Consider the following 23,003-nt stretch of genomic DNA (forward strand, 5'->3'; position numbering starts at 1 on the left):
GCCGTATTTCTCTCTTGTGAATTTACTATTTTTCTCTTTCCATACTCTGTTCCTCGGAAGTAAGTCACTAAGCCTAGCCAGCCTAAGTGAGGTTCAGGGGTGGGTTAAGCTCTTACTCCTAGACATAGGAGTATTTACACACATTATTTGGAATTCTTCTGTAGGGAAAATTTGTCTCTTCTTCCCTGTGTATTAATTAATTAAATTATTTATTTAAATGAATATGTACTCATGGATATTTATTTTGCACTTTGGATTATAACTCAATAGTACCTTTCTTACTTTATTATTCAGTGTTCCAGATTTGGCCATTAGGAGTTCATCTGGCTTGACTTCTGTGTCCCTGTGATATGTCCCACCCTTTTATTTTTTGGGCACTTCCTTACTTTCTCACACTGCATGATGGACACACTCATCTTACATTGTTCTCTGCCCTAACCCTAGAATTAGCCATTTCTCCTAGGAGCTCTGATTCCTTTTGTTGAAGAATTGTGTTTAGAAACCAAGTTCTGGGCACTGAGTATGTCCTTCCACAACCTTTTAATAAATTTACTCAATGTATGGAAACCAATTTGACAATAAATTTCATATAAAATAATAAATTTTCTCAAGATTTAATAAGTTAGTGTACATGAAGTACTTTTTTTATTATTATTTTTTAAACATTTATTCATTTTTGAGAGACAGAGGAGAGACAGAGAGCAAGCAGGGGTAGGGCAGAGAGAGAGGGAGACACAGAATCCAAAGCAGGCTCCAGGCTCTGAGCTGTCAGCACAGAGTCTGACATGGGGCATGAACTCATGAACCGAGAGTTCATGACCTAAGCCGAAGTCAGATGCCTAACTGACAGAGCCACCCAGGCACCCCTACATGAAATACTTCTTAACATAGAGGCTGATACACAGCAAGCACTCAAAAATGGAATAAAACCATTACTGTTGTGATAATGATAACGACGACAATGATGTATGTTTTTAATAAATTTGGAACTTCTAACTCCTAAACCAAAACTGTATCCCACTAGTCATTATATAAAGCCTTAATAGGTCCACAGATCTTTCTATATTTCTGAGGTTCAGGACTATCTAAGGCCAAGAAATAGACACTCCTTCACCCCTGGTCCAGGATTCTGCATTCTTTGGCCATAAAACATTTTTTTCTTCCTTTCCTAGCATATACACAGAGCCATAAAATCAAAAGACTTCTGTGGAAAAAGATGTCCCTTGATTTTTGTTTTCAAGTTAAATGAAACATTTGAAGGGCATTTAAAAAATAATCACTACCATATATAAGTCAAACTCACTTTGGATCTATAGAGTGCAGTTTTGAAGTCCTGCCCAAAATAGCTGTTGTTCTGAAATACTGCAATGTCATCAGTATAGAACTGGCTATTGTCCAATAGATCTGTAATAGCCTTTTCAAACAATTCCTGTTCTGTCAAATACCAATACCACTGTTCTTAATGAATAGTAGGCACTAGAGGGTCCCTTTTATGAATCAGATAACCAAGAGCAAGGGTCCAAAGGGGATACCTTAAAGGCCTCGAGTACTGTGGCCAGTTAGAGTGGCCACCAGGAATCCTCTGGGTATGAATCAGAGAGGTGTTCTGAAAGGATCTGTGAGGAGGACCGTGAGATGAAGAGGCATGCTCAGGAAATAAGAAGAACACATAAGAATAGCAAAAGGTATAGGATCACTCACACCTTTCTGGAATTACCTGGGCCCTGCAGAGTTTTTGGGTGGGGAGCACTGTGAAAACTCACCCCAGTTTCAGATATGTCAGAAGCTTCATACAGTCCACAGTAAAAGCACTGCAGAGTGATGCTAGCAGATAAAAGAAGCAGAAATTCCCCAATTTGACAAAACAAAAGGTTTTCAGTATCCACATTCTTCTTAACTAAACACTCTGGGTTTCTATTTGTTTTTGGATAACTATTTTTTGCTCTTAGTATATCTCAGAATGCACTAATTTCATTTTTGGTTATTCTTTTTCTGTCCCAGGCCTACATTCCTCTGAGCCCATAGGCTGTGCCATCCAAAATCTCCTGGCGCTTGTCTAGCATATTTCTGGTCTGGATTGCCTTGAACTCCTCACTGTTGCTGTCAGCATGGTCCCACCCAGACGTATCCCCTAGTCCTTCATCTCCACCTCATTGTGCAGACTAGTCCTTGCCCTTGGGTCATGGCAAATGTCCTCCAGGCCCTGGAAAATATATTCCAATTTATTTGATGAAAAGAGCTGTCACAATCAAAGCAAACAAAGCCACCTTTGGGGAATACAAGTAAAACTTCATAATTCTGGTAGGGATTGTCTTTCCTTTCCTCAGAAAGAATTACAGGAAGGACCAGGTTAGGAGAAGAGGTGGATTCCTCACTTTCTACTATTGGTATATTACTATTTTTTTAAATGTGTATTTATTTTTGAGACACACACACACACACACACAGCATGAGCAGGGGAGGTGCAGAGAGAGAGGAAGACACAGAATCTGAAGCAGGCTTAAAGCTCTGAGCTGTCAGCACAGAGCCTGATGCAGGACTCGAACCCACAAGCCATGAGATCATGACCTGAGCCAAAGTCAGACACTTACCTGACTGAGCCAACCAGGCACCCCTTGGGATATTACTATTAACTAAATTTTTAGACTTTATTAAAAAGTGGCCAAGGGGCAAAGGGTTTCAATCCCAGGAGGCAGCACTGGAAGTGCATATAGTCAGGTGCACTCATATTACAAAAGAAACATAGGTTTGAGAGGCATTTATGCCTGGGATCAGTTTTTGATCCATCCTTCACCCAACTAAGAAACTCTGGGCAAATCATAGATCGTAAGCTTCAGTGTGAAATGGTAACCCAATGTTACAAGATCTATAATTTACTTTAAAATACTTCAGTATAATCTACATGGTATGCATGACAATTAAAGCTTCATTTCTAGGTGTCATCAGCTAGAGTGATATCTGGAATATACAGTCCAGGAGTGGTAGTATGTGCCAGCCACCATTGTATCAGAAAGGGGGTAGCCTCACTACTACCTCAATAACCACTGTTTTACCATTTAGCAAGCGGAAAGTTAGAAAGATTCTCTTTGGTAAAATTAATGGTACTCAACGCAAATTAACTAAAATACTGCAGAAATACTTGCAAAAAGAAGGACAAGAATCTTCAGGTATACCCTTAACAATGCTGTCTGAGGCTCAATCCCTAGTGTGTCCTTGTCTCCAGCCACTGGTTTAGAAGAATTTCTGACTGCATGATGCTTACTAAATGATGCAGAGTCCTATCTCAAGGAAAGCTTTTACTCAAGATATGGCTGGAAACCACCTAAAGGGGAGAGAGCTAGGACTTCATCAAACTTCCCAAACAGATCATATAGGATATTTTGTGCCTACTTTACTAGTGAATAGTAGTCCAATGAATATCTGTGTTTAGTAAATTCGATCTGAGGCTTACTTTCATTACAATTTAATAACAAAGTTGTGGAAGAGTAACAAACTATCACCATCTCAAACTTCTGAGGTGGCCACTATAATTTCAAAACAAACAAAAAATCCGAGAATTGGATGTGATCAAATTGACTTATAAGGAAATTCTCAATTTCCATCATTCATACACTATACAGAGTTGTTGAAGAGTTACATGTGAAAAGCCGATGGTAATCTCTAAAATCCAGTACAGACATATGGTCTCAGAGATGTTTTTGATTTGCACAACCCAATATGCCCCAGGACTCACCAGCCTGAAGGTACAAATAGAATCACATTATTGGTAATGTCTTGGGTTTTCGGTCTCTTTCTCTTACCTGCCTCACCAAAGTTTAACTCCCTGGGAAAAAAAGTTGGTGTGTGTGTGTGGTGGGGAGGGCTGCCTAGGCACCTATGTAGAATTTCACAAAGTTTCCGTGTGGAGCTTCCATGTGCACACTCATTAAAGCGTGGGCACCTTCGCCAGGAAGAGCTGCACCAACAGGTCTTTCCCACTGATGCTCTAGAGCAGTGGTCTGCAAGGTAGTGGCTCACTCCATGGAAGACACAAGGCAAACCTTCAGGAGTGTGAAGAAAACATTAAGGGTTTCTGTTCAATTCTTATTTCATCTGTTTTAAGTTTCACTTTTGTGTATGTTTCATAAAACATATAATATATTAATATGAGAGGGCTTAGGTATTTTTAACAGATAAGGATGTCAATCAATAGAATTTGGAAACCTCCAGTTAGAATCCATGGAAAGAGAAGAGCATGACTTTCTCCCTCTTGCACGATATATTTTGCTGAAGGCGGAGCAGCCATCTTGTGCTCAAATGAGGTACGCATTCTCTAGTGAAATGCATTTCTGTACAGCCCACTTGCTCCTCCTTGGCTTTTTATAGGACTCAGCCCTGAGTCCAGGGAGTGACCTACCGGGAGAGGATACCTCATGACCCACATCAAACTGGGCTCAGAATCAATCCACCCTCTGGTGTGTAACAGATTGTGTGAAGTGAATCTGTATTAGAGATGTAAATTCACATTTTCAAAAGATTATGAGTTTTAATGGTAAGTTTTATTATCCACTGGGCCCCAAAATGTGTTTCTACAGAAACATTTTCCACAAATTAAAGGAAGCGTAAGGTAAATAAAATTTGATATATAAATATTGGTCATGTTATGTGGTTGTACCTACCCAATCTAGGGGAGAAACACGGTAGTTGGACAAGATGCTGGTACAAGACTTACTTGATCACTGAAATCCCAGAGGTCTGGGATAGGAACATAAATTCTCCTAAAAAAAAAAGGCGAGGCTGCTCACCAGATAGTCCTCCTCCCTTTACATTATGAATAGCCCCAGCCTCTACTTACCACTCCTGACAATTTCCTGTATCCTAGGCACTGTGCGAGGAGCTTTACACACATGTCTAAACTACATAACACTTGACAAGGTGGTACTATCAAGAAAAGCAGAGCCCAGAAAGGCTAGGAAACTTTCCCTAGGCACAGAGCTTGTAGTATGAAACTAGGATTTGAACTCAAGATCTAACTGACCCCAAACCAAGCTCACCAACATGCCACTTGCCTTCCTCATGGGAACCAGTTGTCTGAATCCTTCAAGGGTGGGGGGGAGAAAAGTTGCCGCTTTGTTCTCTTGTGGCATTGTAAACAATGCCAGTGTTGTGGGCCACAGAGCTAAAACTGGCTCCTGTCCATTGGAATTAATTCAAAAGACAAATGAGAATCATGCCTGCAAAAAAGAAATACATTCTAGTGCTGAAGTCAGCAGTATGTTATTCTCTTGAGTCAGGATGTAGTAACTTTATTTATCAATTTTTGGAATGCTCTGATCAGATAAACTTTTATTTCAAAGTGAAAAAAAAAAGATTCCCAAACTCTTTCCATATAGGATAACACATCTCTGTTCGTAGAGTCCCTATCCAGTGTTCACACTGCATTTTCTCCCCCGTTTCACCACAGCACACTAGCCATACTGAACACCTGAGGTTGCCCTGGACACAGGTTTTAATAGAGCTCAAAAGGTTCAGAGCACAGCTAGAAAGATCATGCGGATGGAAGGGGCTTCCATGACAGAATGTCTAATAATATGAGGGCTGTGGTTTAGAAAAGGGAAAGCCAGGAGGTCAGGGAGCAGGCCCTAAACCTATAACATAATAAAAAATTATTTGGGGATCCCCTAAGCTCATCTTCACCCAATCCTGGAGAATTAGAAACTGTACAGGACTTGGTGATTCAGCAGACTTGGGTCTGGGAGAAGAAAGAAGGAACAAAAGGCTGTGAATGATGCCCAGTCTCTACCCTGAGGGAGGGGACTGAAGGCAAGGCTTTATTCTAGACAGGGAGTTCACAAAGAGGAACAAATTTGGAATAGGGAAGAGGATGAGATCATTTTCAGCATGCAGAGTGAAAGTACTCATGGAAGATCCAGAAGACATACAGAAGGCAGGAGAAATAGAAGTCTGAATCTCAGAAAAAAATAACCAGAGCCTAGAAATCTGAATTCATGAGACACACATAGCTATAGGAGAAGGCATCAACCAGCACAGGACCCTCTAAAGAAAAGATGGAGGGTTAAAGATTTGTCCCTTCCAGTCTAGAACCAGACCCATGGTCTCATGGGAATCATTTTAGACCAAATAAAACATTACACTTGTTCAGGTAGTAGGCATTAAACATATAGAACACTTGTGAACATTTAATCTCTATGACTTTTTTAGCTCAAACAATTTTACAGAATAAAATGTAAAATTTATTTGCTGCATTTACATACAATGTAGTATAGTCCATAGTTTTCATAAGAGCAGTTTATTAGTGCTCCTCTCAAAAAACAAAATATAGGTGTGTCTGGGTGGCTCAGTCAGTTAAGCCTCTGACCCTTGGTTTCAGCTCAGGTCATGATCCCAATGTCATGGGATCAAGCCCCATGTCTAGCAGCACAGTGACAGCACAGAGCCTGCTTGGGATTCTCTCTCTCTCTCTCTCTCTCTCTCTCTCTCTCTCTCTCTCAAAATAAATAAATAAACTTAAATATATATAGTAAAATAGTTGAAGTAAATTGGCAGATGCTAAGTAAATTATAGAATTACTACTCCAGAGACAGTTATTTGAGGATGACATGACAGGCAGTCTTCCTGTCCTCCCCCAAATGTCCCTTAGTAACCTTGTCAAAAGCCTGTTCTGTCCTAGAGGATAGGACTCTTTTTCCCAGAGATCTTCCCCTTGTAACCATTTCTCATTTAGTCAATTTAGGTCCACTTGTTTGTCTTAGTAGCTGAACATTTAGACATTTATGGTTGAGGGAGTAATACAATGGTTACTAGTAACAATATCATGACCAATTACTAAGTGAGAGCATGAAGCAGGGACCGTTCTGGGAGTCATGGGCATTCTTCTCAGCAAGCTTGTGAGGCAGGTGTCAGCATTTCCATTTTACAGACAAACAAACTGAGGCTCAGCAAGGTTGAGCAACTTGCCCAAGGAACACTGTTAGTAGCAAAAAGCAGAATTCAATATCAGATCGGTCTTTCACCAAAGCCCTTGAGTGCTCTTTGCATTACTTCACTTACTCATTTAAGGCCTAACTTTCATCACTGAATTATAAAAATAGTAATGGTTAACACTGCTATGGTAATTAACAAATTGGTGCGTTGAACCACATGAAACTGCCAATGTTTGGCCATTTTTGACCTACAGAAATGGAAATTTCATGTAATTTGACCTTTAAAAAGTACATACACTGTTATTTTTTTAAATGTCTAGAAAAGCAGTGTGACTTTCTAAAAAGATTCTACATCAAGCAGGAAGGGTAAAAGAGAACCAAATATTTCACTCACCTCATTAACAGAAAATACATATTATGGCTAAAAAGAGAAATAACAAATATAAAATACATGAATTTGCAAAATAAGGACTGTTAAAAGGGTTTACAACTAAAAATTATTGTGAAAAACAATAATTTGCTGATGTAAGTACTAACTTAGACATTGACTATAGGTTAACCACAAAGACTACTATGAAACACAAGCCTAATGAAACACACAAGTGTGAAATTTAAATGGTGTATAAATTAAAGTATGTTTTAATCTACGTGAAGGCACTAAGAAAATTTAAAATGTTCTATGGAACATTGTTTTGGAAAAACTCAAAAGACTGAACAATCGAAAGATATGGAAAACCCTATAACTGAGGCATAAAATATTAGAGCTACAAGGAAACAAAAAATCATTTAAATATAATCCTTCTGTGCTATCAACTATAGCCAAATTATGGAAAGAGCCCAAATGTCCATCAACTGATAAATGGATAAGGAAGATGTGGTGTGTGTGTGTGTGTGTGTATGTATGTATATATATATATATATATATATATATATATAGTGGAATATTACTCAGCTATGTAAAAAAATGAAATCTTGCCATTTGCAACAAGGTGGATGGAACTGGAGGGTATTATGCTAAGTGAGGTAAGTCAGTCAGAAAAAGACAGGTATCATATGTTTTCACTAATATGTGGAACTTGAGAAACTTAACAGAAGACCATGGGGGAAGGGAAGGAAAAATAAGCTACAAACAGAGAGGGAGGCAAACCATAAGAGACTTTTAAATACAGAGAACAAACTAAGGGTTGATGGGGTTGGGGGGGTGGGGAAAATGGGTGATGGGCATTGAGGAGGGCTCTTGTTGAGATGAGCACTGGCTGTTGAATGTAAGTGTTAAATCATGGGAATCTAATCCCGGAGCCAAGACTACACTGTCTACACTGTATGTTGGCTAATTTGACAATAAATTATTAAAAATAATAATAATAAGTGAAATAAAATTTTAAAAGTAAATAAATAAATAAATTTAATCCTTTGGATTTTTTGTACAGGAAACTAATGTTCAGCAGATACTAAAACTCAGGTTCCTTACTTCCAGTCCAGGGCTCTTTAAAATAGACCAGAATAGGAACACCTGGGTAGCAGCTCAGTCGGTTAAGTGTCCAACTTCAGCTCAGGTCATGATCTCACGGTTTGTGGGTTCGAGCCCCACATCCAGCTCTGTGCTGATAGCTCAGAGCCTGGAGCCTGCTTCAGATTCTGTGTCTCCCTCTCTCTCTGACCCTCCCCTGCTCACATTCTGTTTCTCCCTCTCTCTCTAAGATAAATAAACATTTTTTAAAAAATTTTAATACTTTAAATTAAATAGATCAGAATAACATTCTATTTGAACACAATAATGTCCTTGTGTGTTTCAACTGGCCATGGCATGTACTGCAGATGTAAGAAAATTTTCATGAGGCATAACTTTTATCCTGCAGCATGATGAGGCTGCTAAAGTAGGCATCTTAAATATGTTTCATAACCATAAAATAAAAACACTATGAATTTTAAAATTCAACAGCATTACATTTTCTTATTCAGCCTGTTATTATTATGGTATAACCAGAACACAGCCCTCTCCCAGGATGTTTTTCTAATTACTTTTGGATATTGTTTTGCCCTTTTACAGAGAAAGGCATTCTAAAAATAGGATGCTGTCAAAATGGCTTGAATTTCAAGAAAAAAAATTTCACACCTGCTCTCTGAGAAATAAATACTCAGTTCAAAAGCATGACATTTACAATATGTCTTTGGTACAAAATCCAGCTATCAGTATCCACTGCTAAAACACAGTTTGCCTCTAATTCAACATAAATGGCGGAAATCAGCTATCCTAATTACTACCTTCATTTATGAAGCTGTATGTTCTTCTGGATAAACAACTGTATTGCTGTGTGCCTGTGCTTTGCTTTACTTCCCATTAGAGTATTTTAAATAGCAAAAGGGAAGGATTGACTGTCATAGCTTATCATTCCCCCTATCTTGTCCTTTCCCTGGAGATTCTTTCAATAACCACCAATTCATCAATCTGAGATTTACACCTAAGGATTCATGGTTGAAAGAAGAATAAATAACTGTTTCTGAAGGAGACTCAAGTTCACTAAAGAGATAGAAAGAAAGAGACAACCAATAAAAGTATCAGTGTATCTTTCAAATGACCTGTGAAACCCCAGGTATTTTACAGAAACCCTGTAAAGAGTAAGAGCCCATCAGAACTGCCTAGGCAATATGCCTGCTTTCAATGGAATAATTTAGAATAACTGGATGGTGCATGATGGCCTACCCATCAACCACGAGGGCTTCCTGGCATGCCATCTGAAATAATAAGAGCCACTCAAGGATGCTTAGAAACTTGAAAAGCATCACTGCAAAAGAGAACCCATTTACTACATATTGAATATAATCATATTGCCTCCCTCATAGGGTTATATAGATTCATTCATTCTTGCAACAAATATTTATTGAGCATCTACCATATGCCAGGCATTATTCTAGGAGCTAATGAAACATCAATGAACAAAACAGACAAAAAAATCTCTGCCCTTGTGCAATTTGCTTCATACTAAGACAATGAGAAAAATGTATAGTTTGCAGATGGCGATAAGTGCTATGGAGAAAAATTAAGCAGGGAAAGGAAATTAAGTGAACTAATACATGTGCCCAGCACAGTATAACCATTTAAAATATATTAAAGGGATTTTCTCTACATTAATGAAAGCTTTGAAAATTATTTCCTTGGTTTAGGGATTGGAGTTGAGAAATTAAATTTCTTCTTGGGAGAATAGTAATCTTATCCCACTACTTCAGAGAAGTAAAATAATAATAATTCATTTGGGGTGCCTAGGTGGCTCAGTTGGTTAAGCATCTGATTCTCGATCTCAGCTCAGGTCTTAACCTTAGGTTTGCCAGTCCAAGCCCTGCTCTGGGCTCTATGCTGGGAGTGGAGCCTACTTAAAAAATAATAATAACAATAACTCATTTATCAATGCTTTGTGCCAATAAGATTACATAAAAATGTATTTTCAGGGGCGCCTGGGTGGCGCAGTCGGTTAAGTGTCCGACTTCAGCCAGGTCACGATCTTGCGGTCCGTGAGTTCGAGCCCCGCGTCAGGCTCTGGGCTGATGGCTCGGAGCCTGGAGCCTGCTTCCAATTCTGTGTCTCCCTCTCTCTCTGCCCCTCCCCCGTTCATGCTCTGTCTCTCTCTGTCCCAAAAATAAATTTAAAAAAAAAAAAAAAAGTATTTTCAACCTGTAAAATGGATATTCTCCTCATTTTATATGTGGGGAAAATGACACTCTAGGAAACTCAAAATCAAAGATTTAATAATTATATGTTAGAGGGGCACCTGGGTGGCTCAGTCAGCTGAGCGTCCAACTTCAGCTCAGGTCATGATCTCACAGTTTGTGAGTTCGAGCCCTGTGTCAGGCTCACTGCTGTCAGCCTGTCAGTGCAGAGTCCTCTTCAGATCCTCTGTCCCCTTTCCCTTCCCCTCCCCCACATGTTCTTCTGCAAAATAAATAATATTTAGTAATAATAATAATAATAATAACAATAATAATTTTATGTTAGAGCTGAGATTCAAAGGTAAATACACCTAGCTCCAAAATTTACCCTTCCAAGCTCTGTTTAGGGTGTCGGAAGATGGAGTGATTCAAGAAGGGAGCCTCCCCTACCACAAATCTCCTGCATAGAGAATATCAGCATATATACATTTGTGTAAATTATTGGATTTTAGGATTCTAAAACCCAAAATGGAAGCCCTCATTTGGTGCAAATTATTGTAAAAAAATCACTTTAGGTTTGGTAATACAACATTTCCATCACCATCTGAAGTTTTAGACTGTCTTTAAATAGGAACATTTCGTTTTGTCCTCAAGCTTGTTGACCCCACTCATTTACTACTTCTTGTTTAGGTTTTTAATCATACATGGTAGTTATACAAGGATGGCGTTAAGATCTTACATCTAAGAACCAGAGAAAAACAACATGACAAAGATCATGATTCTTGTTATTTTTCTTGAAGAAGAATAAAAAAATAAATAAAACTTGGCACCTAGATGGCTCAGTCTAGCATCTGACTCTTGATTTTGGCTCAGGTCATTATCTCACTGTCATGGGATCAAGCCCTGCATCCAGCTCCAAGCTAGGTGTGGAGCCTGCTTAAGAGTCTTTCTCTCCCTCTTCCCCTGCCCCTCCTCCACCAAAATTAAAACAAAACATGTGGGCTTATTCACCTTCACAACAAATAAACCTAATAATATTAACCAGAGCAAAGAACAAAAGGAAAAACTCTCTGAGTAAAAAATATCCTGGTGAAACATGTCTCTTCTTAAGCTGGTTATGTTACCTTTTTCTTTGTCCTCTGCCTCTTAGCCTATTCCTTTTCAGTTTAATTGGTTAAAATTCACATGTTTACAAATCATGCATCAATTATTTATTGCTAAATTAGTGAAAACCATAATATCTTAATTCACCAGTCTAATTCTTTATTAGTTCTCAAAGCAATCGTTAGTTCTCTGAGATAGTTTTAGAGGTTGTTTTTATTTCTTGCCTTTCTTTTCAAATCTGTCCTTTCTCTTCAAGCAGCTGCTCTTCTGAGACAGGTTTTCCCCTATGGTATTCTAGAAGCTGAATGCCACACCTAGTTGAAGCTGAAGAAAGATACACTGCTGTGGTGCCTTGCTGCATTGCCCACCTTCTCACCACACCCTCCTTCTTATGTTTATTTATTTTTAATTGAAAACGTAATGTAATAACAACACTAAAGGACAAATTTTTTAACTACATTTGTATACCTGCTTTTATTTTTGCCTAAGGTCCTGCTATTCTGAATATTTCTAGTTAATCCCACTCAGGCTGCCTGCATGAGTGACCAAAATAAATGTTAAAAAGTCATTCCCTTTTGGGGTGCCTGGGTGGCTCAGTCAGTTAAGCGTCTGACTCTAATTTTGACTCAGGTCATGATCTTGAGGTTTGTGGGTTCAAACCCTGTGTCAGTCTCTGCACTGGCAGTGGGAGCCTGCTTGGGATTTTCTCTCCCTCTACCCACCTGTTGCTCTCTGCCCCTCCCCCCCCATCAAAATAAATAAATAAACTTTTAAAAAATTTTAAAAAGAGTCATTCTCTTTTACTTCACACACACACACATACACACATGCATGCAAAAAAAAAAAAAACAAGTTAAATACAGTGTGATATTTGAATTAACTACTAAAGCTAAATGTAAGCAGATTACTTCACTAGGGGAGCACCAGTGTTACTTGTTTTAGATGGGCTATTTTTATGCTAATGTAATGGGAACAAACTGTGGCTGGGGAGACTGGAGGGCTGCTGGAGGAGAGAATCATGGTGGGTCCAGAGCTATGCCAGAAGGTAACAGGAGTAAGTAAGAGACTGGTGGGGTAGAAACAAACTATGAACTCTAAGAATTGAAAGAGCTGAGAGGGGTGTGAAACAATGATTGTGAGGGGACCAAAGTAAAGAGTTATTTCAGGAAAAATATTTAAATCAAGGAATTGAATGAAAAGAACGAAAGATGAGAGGGTAGCTTCAGATATACCTAGAGCTCCATCTCAGAGAACCTCTAGAAAAAGAGAACTAGTCCACACTGTCTGCAAGCACAGCCCAAGCAACAGGATGTTAAATCTATGACAAGCTCTCCAGGTAATATACATGCACATGCTTTTGGTTGTCCTAATTTGTAAAGTGTTTGTTCCTTCAGCACATGATCTTGTACATGGTAGATAGCTGACACATTTGTTGATGGCTGACTAGTGAAATTATCTAACACAGCTGGTTTTACAGCTTGTACAATGGTGGCCACAGTGGGCATTAGGATCTTTACCAAGTACACAGAAAGGCCATGAGTCCTTGGTGCTTGATCCTTAGAGAAAACTCCAACGCCCCCTTAGTTCTCTAAGAAATGACAAGAGCCCCTCAAATATTTGTCAGGTCCTTGTTTACTCTCATCCAGTCAAAACCAACCAAAAAAAAAAAGTTATCTTTTTCCTGTGCAGCAAGTGCCATTATTCATATTAATTCTCTAACAATTCTCTGTACATCTGTAGATTAATATAGCTTCTTCTCACTGTAACATGATGGGTCAGAGTGTTTCACATACTATAAGGTCCAGGAGTCCATTACCAATATCTCATTATTATAAATAGTCATGGTAGATCCAGACTTACAAACATCAGCATGGCTGGGACGGCCTTGCTAGGGAAGGGTTCATTATAAATATTGACTATAATTTCCCTTTTAATTAAAAAAAAAATGTGAACTCTTTCTGTAGTAGTATAACCTCAAATTTTAGGTCCCCAGTTTCCTGGAGAGAGAGAATATTAAAAAAAAAGTAAAAAAAGATAATGCTGAAAAAATATCCAGCCAGCATAAAAATGTTGTGTAATTTAAATGAGAGTTAAACAAAAAAGGTGATAAAAGTAATCAAGGAGTAAACAAAGAGTGGGAGAATAAATATAAACAATGAACCCACAGGATGTTTCATTAGCTTGCTTTGCAAAGATCCGATTTCTCCCCTGAAAGCAATGGTAATGACAAATAGGCCTGACCTACCAAATATCTTCAGGTATAATGTAACATGTCCCCCACTGCCTATAAAAGAAATGCCACTGAATTACTGTGCATGGCACTGAATTACCATGGATGCCTTTAAATTACCACGTATGGAGTCTTTGCCCTGGGTTGTTTTGACAATGGTACTTCAGTTATTTTAAGCTCTACAATTTCTGTTTGAATTGTTCCAGAGCAGAGGTCTCAAACTCAAGTATCTACAGGACTCAGGCAGTAGCAGTTAGGGGTAATGGAGGGGACTGATGGGAGACCATGATGAATTGGAGAGTAATGCTAAGTCAACTCTTGCCAAATGAGACACATCATCTAATTCTTAAAGAGAAATCTGGAACTTAAATTTGAGTGTCAATTTTTTATATCAAAATGGCCATACAGGACTGCCAAATAACTTGCAGGGTCCAGTATAAAATGAAAATGCAGAACCCCCTGCTCAAAATTATTCTTATGAATTTCACGATGGTGACTGCAGAACATTAAATCAAGTGAGGACTCTTCTTAGCACGGGCCCTATGTGACTACATGGGCTACAAGCACATGAAGCCCGCCCTGGAGGCCTGCAGGCCAAGTTTGGCTCATGAATTGTCCTGCTTGAGACCATGTTCTAGAGATTCTACAATCTCTCCTCATTTCTCTTTGTGACTCAAAGCACCCAGCTGCAAAATGCCTGGAAGAATTTGAAACATGCCCTTTAGCTGAAAAACAGATAAAAACATCACTGGTGGCTTACAAGGGAAACAAAGTCTCTCCTCTGTCCTCACCAAGTCTCAAAACCAGCTGGGGGATTCACCTGCTGATAGGGATGTGCTTATAGAGAAAAATATCTTTTGCCTTATTAATTCAAAATACCTAAAAGTCTGTTGCTGTGGCCAAAGTCCTATAAAAAGTGATATTCCCCCAAAATGCCTTCCCACTCATGGCCCATTTACAGAGTTGGGTATATGCAATTGCCATCAAAGGAAAATAATCTGCAAGTGATTGATTGTCACAAGTCAGACACAACTTACATATGTATGAACATGCACCTGAAAACTTTCAGGAAAGTTTATGAAAATACAATCACAGTTTTAAATGCTTTAGTTAATATAATCACTTAAAGAAATGTCTCTCATTCAAAGTGATATTTGTAAGGCATACTAGGAGGAATGGACAGGCTGCTCATGGCTGGAGGTGACTGAACTTGTGCCCATGTGGCATATACCTCCACTGGCTCACTGGATAAAACAATCAATTTAGAAGGCTCTCAGGATAGTTTTTAAAAGTGAGAAATATCTTTTATAAAAGTGACAAAAAAATCTCTCCTTAACTGATCTGTCATATACATTTCATATTTCCATATGTCAGGTTGAAGTCAATTGAGATGGATATGTACTTTGTGGTTGATGACAATTATACCTTCCAGAACAGCTCATATACCAACAGAATGATAACTGCCATGCAAGCTTTGTTTATACCTAGCAAAATCTAATCCAAACCTAAGCAGAAAGATAACAAGGCTATAATTTGATGCAGTGACTTTACCTCCACATGTACATCACACATGCATAGGCACCTATACATATGTGCAGAAATAATATCTATTATATTATTAGATATATATATCTTAGATATATATATATCTTATATTAGATATATATATCTTATTAGATATATATATTGATATATATATCTTAGATATATATATCTTATATCTTATATATATCATATATATATATATATATATATATATGATATCTATTACCAAGTGGAACGTAACTAAATAGAAATAGTATTATAGTATCAGAGAGAATAAATTATTCCAGTATAAATTTACCTGTTTATTTTTGTCTACCCCTCTAGAATATAATGGGGGGAGAGATTTGCATCTGTCTTGTTTACTCCTATGTTCCCTCACATTGCCTGGCACATAGTAGATACTCAATAAATACTTGAATTGAACTGAATCCATAGGATCAAAACAAATTATAATTCACTGATTCTAGGATTAGGAATAGGAGGAAATCAGACACATGTAGCAGGACTACAGACTTCCCTAAATTCCACTGACCTTTTTATTCCCTAGTTAGAATCTAACTCATGCAGTCACTGTACCTACTAACTCTATTGCTTTCATGTCAGCCTCTCATTTCTGTAGCTCAGGCAGACACAAGCATGGACTTCCTTGGAGCAAGCTGGGACAAAGGTTAACGTCTTCCCAGAACCTAGAAAAGGCTAATGAGCTCCGTGGAATGATATCTCTAAGTATTCACCATACCAGAATCAATATCAATGTGCTGTCATGTATGCATTAGCCCCACAGTCAAACAAAGAACAGCCCTTAGAGCCCACTAATGATGCTGGATAGCTGGGGATGGGCAAGATGATGCAGAGATGACTGTATCAGTTCTCCTCAAACACAAGGCTTCCAGGATGTTGCACAATACCATCATTCTGGTACTTTGTCAGAGATAGGAAGCATTTGGATTCAGCCACTGATACACTCAGCAAAAAAATTCTTTTTATCTTCTTGACCCAAGAGATAGATTTGGAGTACACCTTCTGGCTGTGAGAGAAGTTTTCTCTTCTATTCCTTGTCTGGTGTTACCAGGGAATGCAACTGTCTTAAAGTTAGCTGAGCACTATTTATGTAGCTGATGAGACAAATCCACAAACTTGATTCATTATTGACCTAGATAAGACCTGCCTTTAGTGCAATTCCATCATGCCCATAGTCATTCATCTAGCATTTCCGATATGTAGATCCTACTAGAAATATATGTTGAGCCAGGGTACTGGCAAAAGTTCTAAGCCTCAATTCTGCATTCGTTCAATCTCTAGGATCAGATAAAGATCTCACCAAAATTTAAGCTCTTCTGTGCAGTAAAATTGAACTTAGTGTCATAAATGGAATTTCATTCTGTGTGTGAAAATGTGAAATCTGATTTTCCAATTAGAATGAGAAGGGTAAGATAAGTATGATGGAGTAAAGATGACTGATCTGTATGGTACACACAGTTAAGATGTCACAAAACCAAAATTTCTGTGGGTATCACAGTCAAATCACATTGGTTTGGAATCCTCACCCAATCACTCATTAACTTAGCCAACTCTGTTAACCTGGCTAAGACTTGGTTTCTGCAAAACATGAATACCACCACCCAAACCTAAAAATGCAATTATTATTCTCTATCTCATAATGTCATTATAAGGGCTAAATGAGATATATATAATGTTAGGTCCAGTGCTGGATACATAATGAGAACATTATGAGAATTGTTATTTTGGTTACTATTTCTATCACTCCCATAAATAATTAACTTATTTGCAACTTTATAATTTAGGGGGGAAAGAAAGGCCATAACCAAAAGCACGGAGAAGGTTAGCTTCTTGTGAGGTTTCCATGGTGGAAACTTGGCCACATAGTAAACATGGTCTTTATGACCTTTCATTCATCACTGTGAAACAAAATTCTTTCAATTCCAGAAAGTTTCAGTGAAACACCACTAAATGCAGCCATAGAGCAATCTCTCCCCTCCCCCATACACACACACACACACACACACACACACACACACACACACACATACACACACACCATCCACCCCTTGGGGATATATTAAAACTAAGGCAACTGAAATAGCCTTAGCCAGTAATTAAGACACGCAGCTAATCAGAGAGCAGCACAGAAGGCTGTGGCCTTCTGCAAAGAAACTGAGGATCAGGATGACAGCTCCCATTACTAGGGCTTTGTTCTCCTGGAGCAAAAAGAGCACAAAAGCATAAAGTTGGAGAACTGTAACTGCATTTTGAATACTTGCAGGAACAGGGGAGGGTGGGGTGGGGGGGGGTCACAGGTTCCTCTGAAAGGAGAGAATATTCTACCAGATAACTGCGTCAGCCCACACCCACCAGCGCCTTCCCCACCCTCAAAGCATGACTCCACTTTTTCTAACACTGCCCTTAAGGAATCTGGCTTCTGTGACTTCCAGTAATTGTACAAATCACCCATGATGAAGCAGCTGAACACACTGTTAGACAAAAGAAACAAAAATTAAGCAAATAGAAAACTCATTAAAATGCTGGCTTTGGTTATTTTTACTCCTAACAATTCATGTTACCAAACAAGTCTTTCTTCCTTGCTTTTCCTTGGAAATAATACTTTAAAAGAATTCTAATGGGCACTGGGTGATTTTCTCCAGACTCATAATCCAGCAACTAGATACACTTTCCCTTCCCCCATCTCCATCTAGGACTCCTCCCTGTCACCTTACAGCTTCTGACTTAGCTGCGTTCATACCCAGCAGTCCCAGCAAAGCTTTCTGTTTGCATTATACAACAAAAAAGCAGGCAATGAACAATTCGTGCTCCTAAGTGCTTGCAATAAAGCCAGGCTGAGCTGACCTCTCCCATCCCATAGAGCTGCATGTCAGCCATATAAGCTTAAAGGATGGAGAGTAGTATGTATGTGATATGTATAAACAAACTAATTAAAATCTAAGGTCTCTTATTCCAGCTAGTGCCTAATGGGACCAATATGATCGACTGTGAGGAAAAAAAAGAAAGAAAGAATCACTCCAAGCTCACTAGAGATACTGCTTTTGCTGCTTCCTAGGATACATCTCTTTTAGGCTCAATAAACAGCCTAAAAGAATGGCAACTTGGGGGTTGCCATCTTTCCTTTAAGACTTTTCAAATAAAAACTATCAACTCAGTAGCACTGAGCCAAAAGACCACTCCCTGATTCCAAGTGGACATATTGATCAACTGAACTGACATGTGCCTCCTCCTTTCTCTGTCTTCGTAGCAATCAGCTGCACCAGAAAAATCCATTTCATTTCCCAAAACAAAAGGCAACACACTACTGCTTAACTGGTACTGTCAGACTACAGTTTGTTTTTTTTTTGGGGGGCGGGGGGGAGGGATATATATATATATATATATATATATATATATATATAGGCAACGAAGATGCCTAAAGACATAGCTAAGAGTTGAAATGAACATGGTACATGTTTACTGTAGTTTAGAATTAAGTTGAGGTTATGACTGAGTCCAGAGATCTGTATTCACCACAGTCCCTGGGAACTCTGCTATTTATTCGTCTTACCAGATTCTGGCTAAAGTTAACAGCAGCACCCACTGGCACTTCCAGAGGCTCTCTTCAGCGTTACCCTTCATTGCAACTGCCGCAGAGAACAGACTTGTTACAAGTCCGCCTGCAAACAACTCCAGCTATTTTAGAGACTGTCTGGAGATGGAAAAATATCGTGGCAGGCTTTCAACTAACTATGAAGGACGTGGGTTGAAGGACGACCATATAAATCAAAAGGCTCAAGTAATTTCATTTGGTTTGGGTCTTCATGCTTTTAATAAATTCCGTCGTGAACAGGCAAGAGATCCCCTTTCACATCAGGGTTATGTCAAATGCTTATTCAGCATTCGCTCCTTGCCATGAAGAAAATGAAACCCAACCAAGGTAGATACTAAATTTCATACTGTAAATCACTAAATATTTCAAAAATCACAAGAGCAAATAGGAGACCAATTAGCTCTGCCCAACAAATAAAAGAAATATATATCTTCACAATGCTGAAATGCTGTGAACTGCTCATTTCAGAGCCTATTTGGGATTTTGCAATAGAAAATTATCTTATGCTTATGAAAAATTCTATGAGAACACCAAAAATAAGAGGCAGAGATGGAGCAAGGATAATTCTATGTACTATGATTCCTGTATGACTCTTACAGGCCTTTGTCTTAACCCAGCAGCCTGAAAAACAGATTTAGGTAAAACAGCTCCTCTTTCCCTAGTCCATTTTAAGCAGACAACATCCCCCCATCTCCGCCTTAGCAGACACCCACTAACCAACAAAACAGCCGTGCAATTAAGGCCCGGACATTCAACACTTACCATCTCCCGCTCCCACCGTCTCCTTTTGATGTTTACAGCACATCTGTAGGATGCAATACTAGGAGATGCCTTGTTTGACCTGCTGCATGATGCTGTGACATCAGTTCAGATGATGCAGCTCATTATGGGAAAGACTGCTGTTGCTATGGCAACTGGGATGTGCTAGGAATCCTTGCTGCATTTCCAGTGGAGCCTGAGACAATACGGAAGCCCTGTAAGAAACAGACGATATGCAAAATGTAGACTAAAGGGAGAGGATCCCTCATTGGACTAAAATCCATAGATTTAAAAGGGATTTCCCTGAAGGCACATTGGAAAAAAATAAAAATTATCTCCTACTTTGTTGTTACACATTTAGAAAAGAATGAGGTTGGGGGAGATATAGATTTAATACTGAGCAAATAAAAACAAATGCACAGTGTTTCTCTGTTAGGCAGTTTGATCACTTATTCCTCTCTGGACAGCATGATGACATCTTTTTAAAAGTTATTAAAAAGACTTTTTGTTCACTTGTCAAAAACTGAAAGAACAAAGCAGGGAGCAGGAAAAAAATGAAAAATGGAATATAAACAGCTGAGAAAGTGACTCTAACTCTAAAATAAATAAGTTTTAATTCTCAAAATATGAGCAAACTCCCACCAATGAACTCTGCCCTGGTCATTTCCCCTGATGGAAACCAACCCTCAGGACCTTCTTAATGTAGTACAGCCCCAGCTCTCAGTTGAGCATTGACAGGCACATGCAAGGATGATCTATGGGGCATAACACATCACTCTCAGTTCTAGGGCCCAATTCCTTGGCCTGAAGAGGACCTCTGCTGCTCACAGGCAAAATGCAAATCTTTTTTGGGAACAAACCTGGTGGTTGGAACAAGTAACCAACCTCCACAGTCACTGACACCCCAAATATTGGAGCTCTGTTTTCCTTCCCTGAGGACAATAAGATGGCAGGAAATTAACTTGCACCTCTCCCCCGACAAAAGCTGGAACTGTGTGAAAAGTCACATTTTTTTTTTAATTTTTTAATTTTAGAAAGAGAGAGAATATGCAAGCAGGAGATGAGGGCAGAGGGAGAGAAAGAGAGAATCCTAAGCAGGTTCCATGGCCACACAGTCCAACATGAGGTTCAGTCCCACAGCCCTGGGATCATGACCTGAGTCAAAATCAAGAGTTGGACGCTCAACCAACTGGGACACCCAGGTGCCCCTGAAAAGCCACATTTAAACAAGATACAGTAAGGTATTTCCCCAATTGTTGAAAGAAATGCAAATTTAAAGTAATCACTCTTTTCTATTCCTATGCATAAACACATATTATGTGGTGAGAAGGGGTATGGGGAGGAGAAGATATGAACAGAGCAGCCATTTTTTGCATATTTAATACTCTTAGACCATGGGTTGAGACAGAATCAAGCTGACCTCCCTCCACTCTATCCTCAAACTCTGGAGAAGAACAATATTCTAAAAGCCCAAAATCTAACAAGACAATTATGTTGTTCTCTCTAACTTGAGATTGTAAATGGCATTGTTGGCTAACTGCATGGGGGATGAAGAGACAGAATGGCAGAAGAAATTCAGGCAGTGCCTTGGTAAATAGGGGCTGACAAAATGCCTGAGAGATGCCAGGATTCTAGCAGTGTGCATCATCAGCCATTCACAGAACAGCCCTGCCCTGGATGGGAAGCTAGGATTGTTCCTGTTTCACCTAATGAGTACTTGTGAGACCAAGAGCAAGAGGTCGAAGTTGCCTGCCCAAGCTACCCATGCTTCAGTCACGGGCAGAGCCTGACTCCCATCCTTAATCTTAGACCACATGCTATATACCAAGAGAAATAATAGGCAACCACTCCAGAGCAAACACTTATCTGGGATTCAGGAAACATAGTGTTAATGCCAGTTTTTCCAGTGAGCATCTATGTGCATTCAGGCCAATTAACCTCTCTGGACTTCAAGTTTTTCATCTGCAGAGATAATGTATTTCACTAATAACCATGGTTTTCAAGATTTCTTGGTACTTGAATGCTTTATTCTAATGCTACAGTCCAAAGCTAAGCTGCCCTGATTGAGGGGTGATAAGCCCAGAACCAAAACTGATGAACCTTTCTCAACCCCTACTCCCCCTACCTCATCCGCTCTGAAGTGACCCATGAAGACACTTCTGAAGAACCTTTCAGTCTCTGAGGAAGATGGAATGAGTCATGGATCTAGAACAATATTACTGGCCTTTCTAGAACTGAAACCCCATGGTTCTATAAAGAGGAGAGAGCAGGGCAGAATCAGGTATTTCCTATTTGAATATGGTTTCTCAGAATGAGAAGAACCTTGTCAGTCTCCTTTACCAAAAGCAAGTCTTTGTTCACTGGGAAGAGATGGATGGTGGCTCATCAAATCTGAGGTCAGACTCTTAACAACCTGATATGGCTGAATAACTAACCCCAAAAATGGCTCAGATCAGGTAAAAAAAAAAAAAAAAAAGGTGGGGGGGACCCAAAAAACAGAAGCAAGTCACAAAGTGTTTTCTTGCCTTGCGAATGGGCCTATAATAGTTAACTTTAGGCCTCCCAGTGGCCTTTCTCACTGTTAAACATCCCCACCTCATGAGTTTATTTTGAGGATTGCATACAATAATGTATATAAAAGCATTTGGAAACTAGCATCATAGAAATGTCAAGCCTTATTACTACTGTCATTAATAGCCCACTCACCCCAATCAGGGGAGGCTCTGTGGCTCTCATTTGTACATCCAGCCAGATTCTGGACCCTGGACTAAGATGGTTAGGAAATGGCTTGTAAGATCTGCTACCAAGGAGGGCTTACTCCTTACCACTCACTTCAGATGAGGTCAAGGAAGATAATGGACAGGAGATCCTTTCAGGGTGCAGAGCCAGGGCCATGGACAACAAAGAATAAATGAATTTCTTCTGCAGAGGAGAATCAAGGCCAGATCAGTGAAATGAGGCAGGAAGCTTCAGACCTGAATGATGAGAAGGATTTCAAAACGGTTGTGGGTTAGGGACCACTATGTGTCTTCCTTTTTGCCTCTGACAGAGACAACTCTGTATCACTAAAAACTCCTGGATTTTCAGCTGAATGTCATGACTAGATGGGAATTTAGGTAGCTTCTGCAGGGTTTGAATATGCTTGTCATAGGGCAAAAAGGAGAAAACAATATTTGGGGATCAG

General features: G+C 39.2%; 1 protein-coding gene across 1 annotated transcript in view; it reads right to left on the reverse strand.

Annotated features, from left to right (window-relative positions):
- Positions 1-22,793, reverse strand: part of AKAP6 (A-kinase anchoring protein 6) — a 492,411-nt gene extending 469,618 nt beyond the window's left edge. The window contains exons 1-2 of the mRNA XM_049612916.1: positions 22,652-22,793; positions 19,823-20,034 (exon numbers count right to left, since the gene is read on the reverse strand). The gene's annotated coding sequence lies outside the window, so the exon portion shown is untranslated. The remainder of the gene's footprint in view (positions 1-19,822; positions 20,035-22,651) is intronic.
- Positions 22,794-23,003: the final 210 nt, after the last annotated feature.

Source organism: Panthera uncia, assembly GCF_023721935.1.
Source record: "Panthera uncia isolate 11264 chromosome B3 unlocalized genomic scaffold, Puncia_PCG_1.0 HiC_scaffold_1, whole genome shotgun sequence".
Taxonomy (NCBI): domain Eukaryota; kingdom Metazoa; phylum Chordata; class Mammalia; order Carnivora; family Felidae; genus Panthera; species Panthera uncia.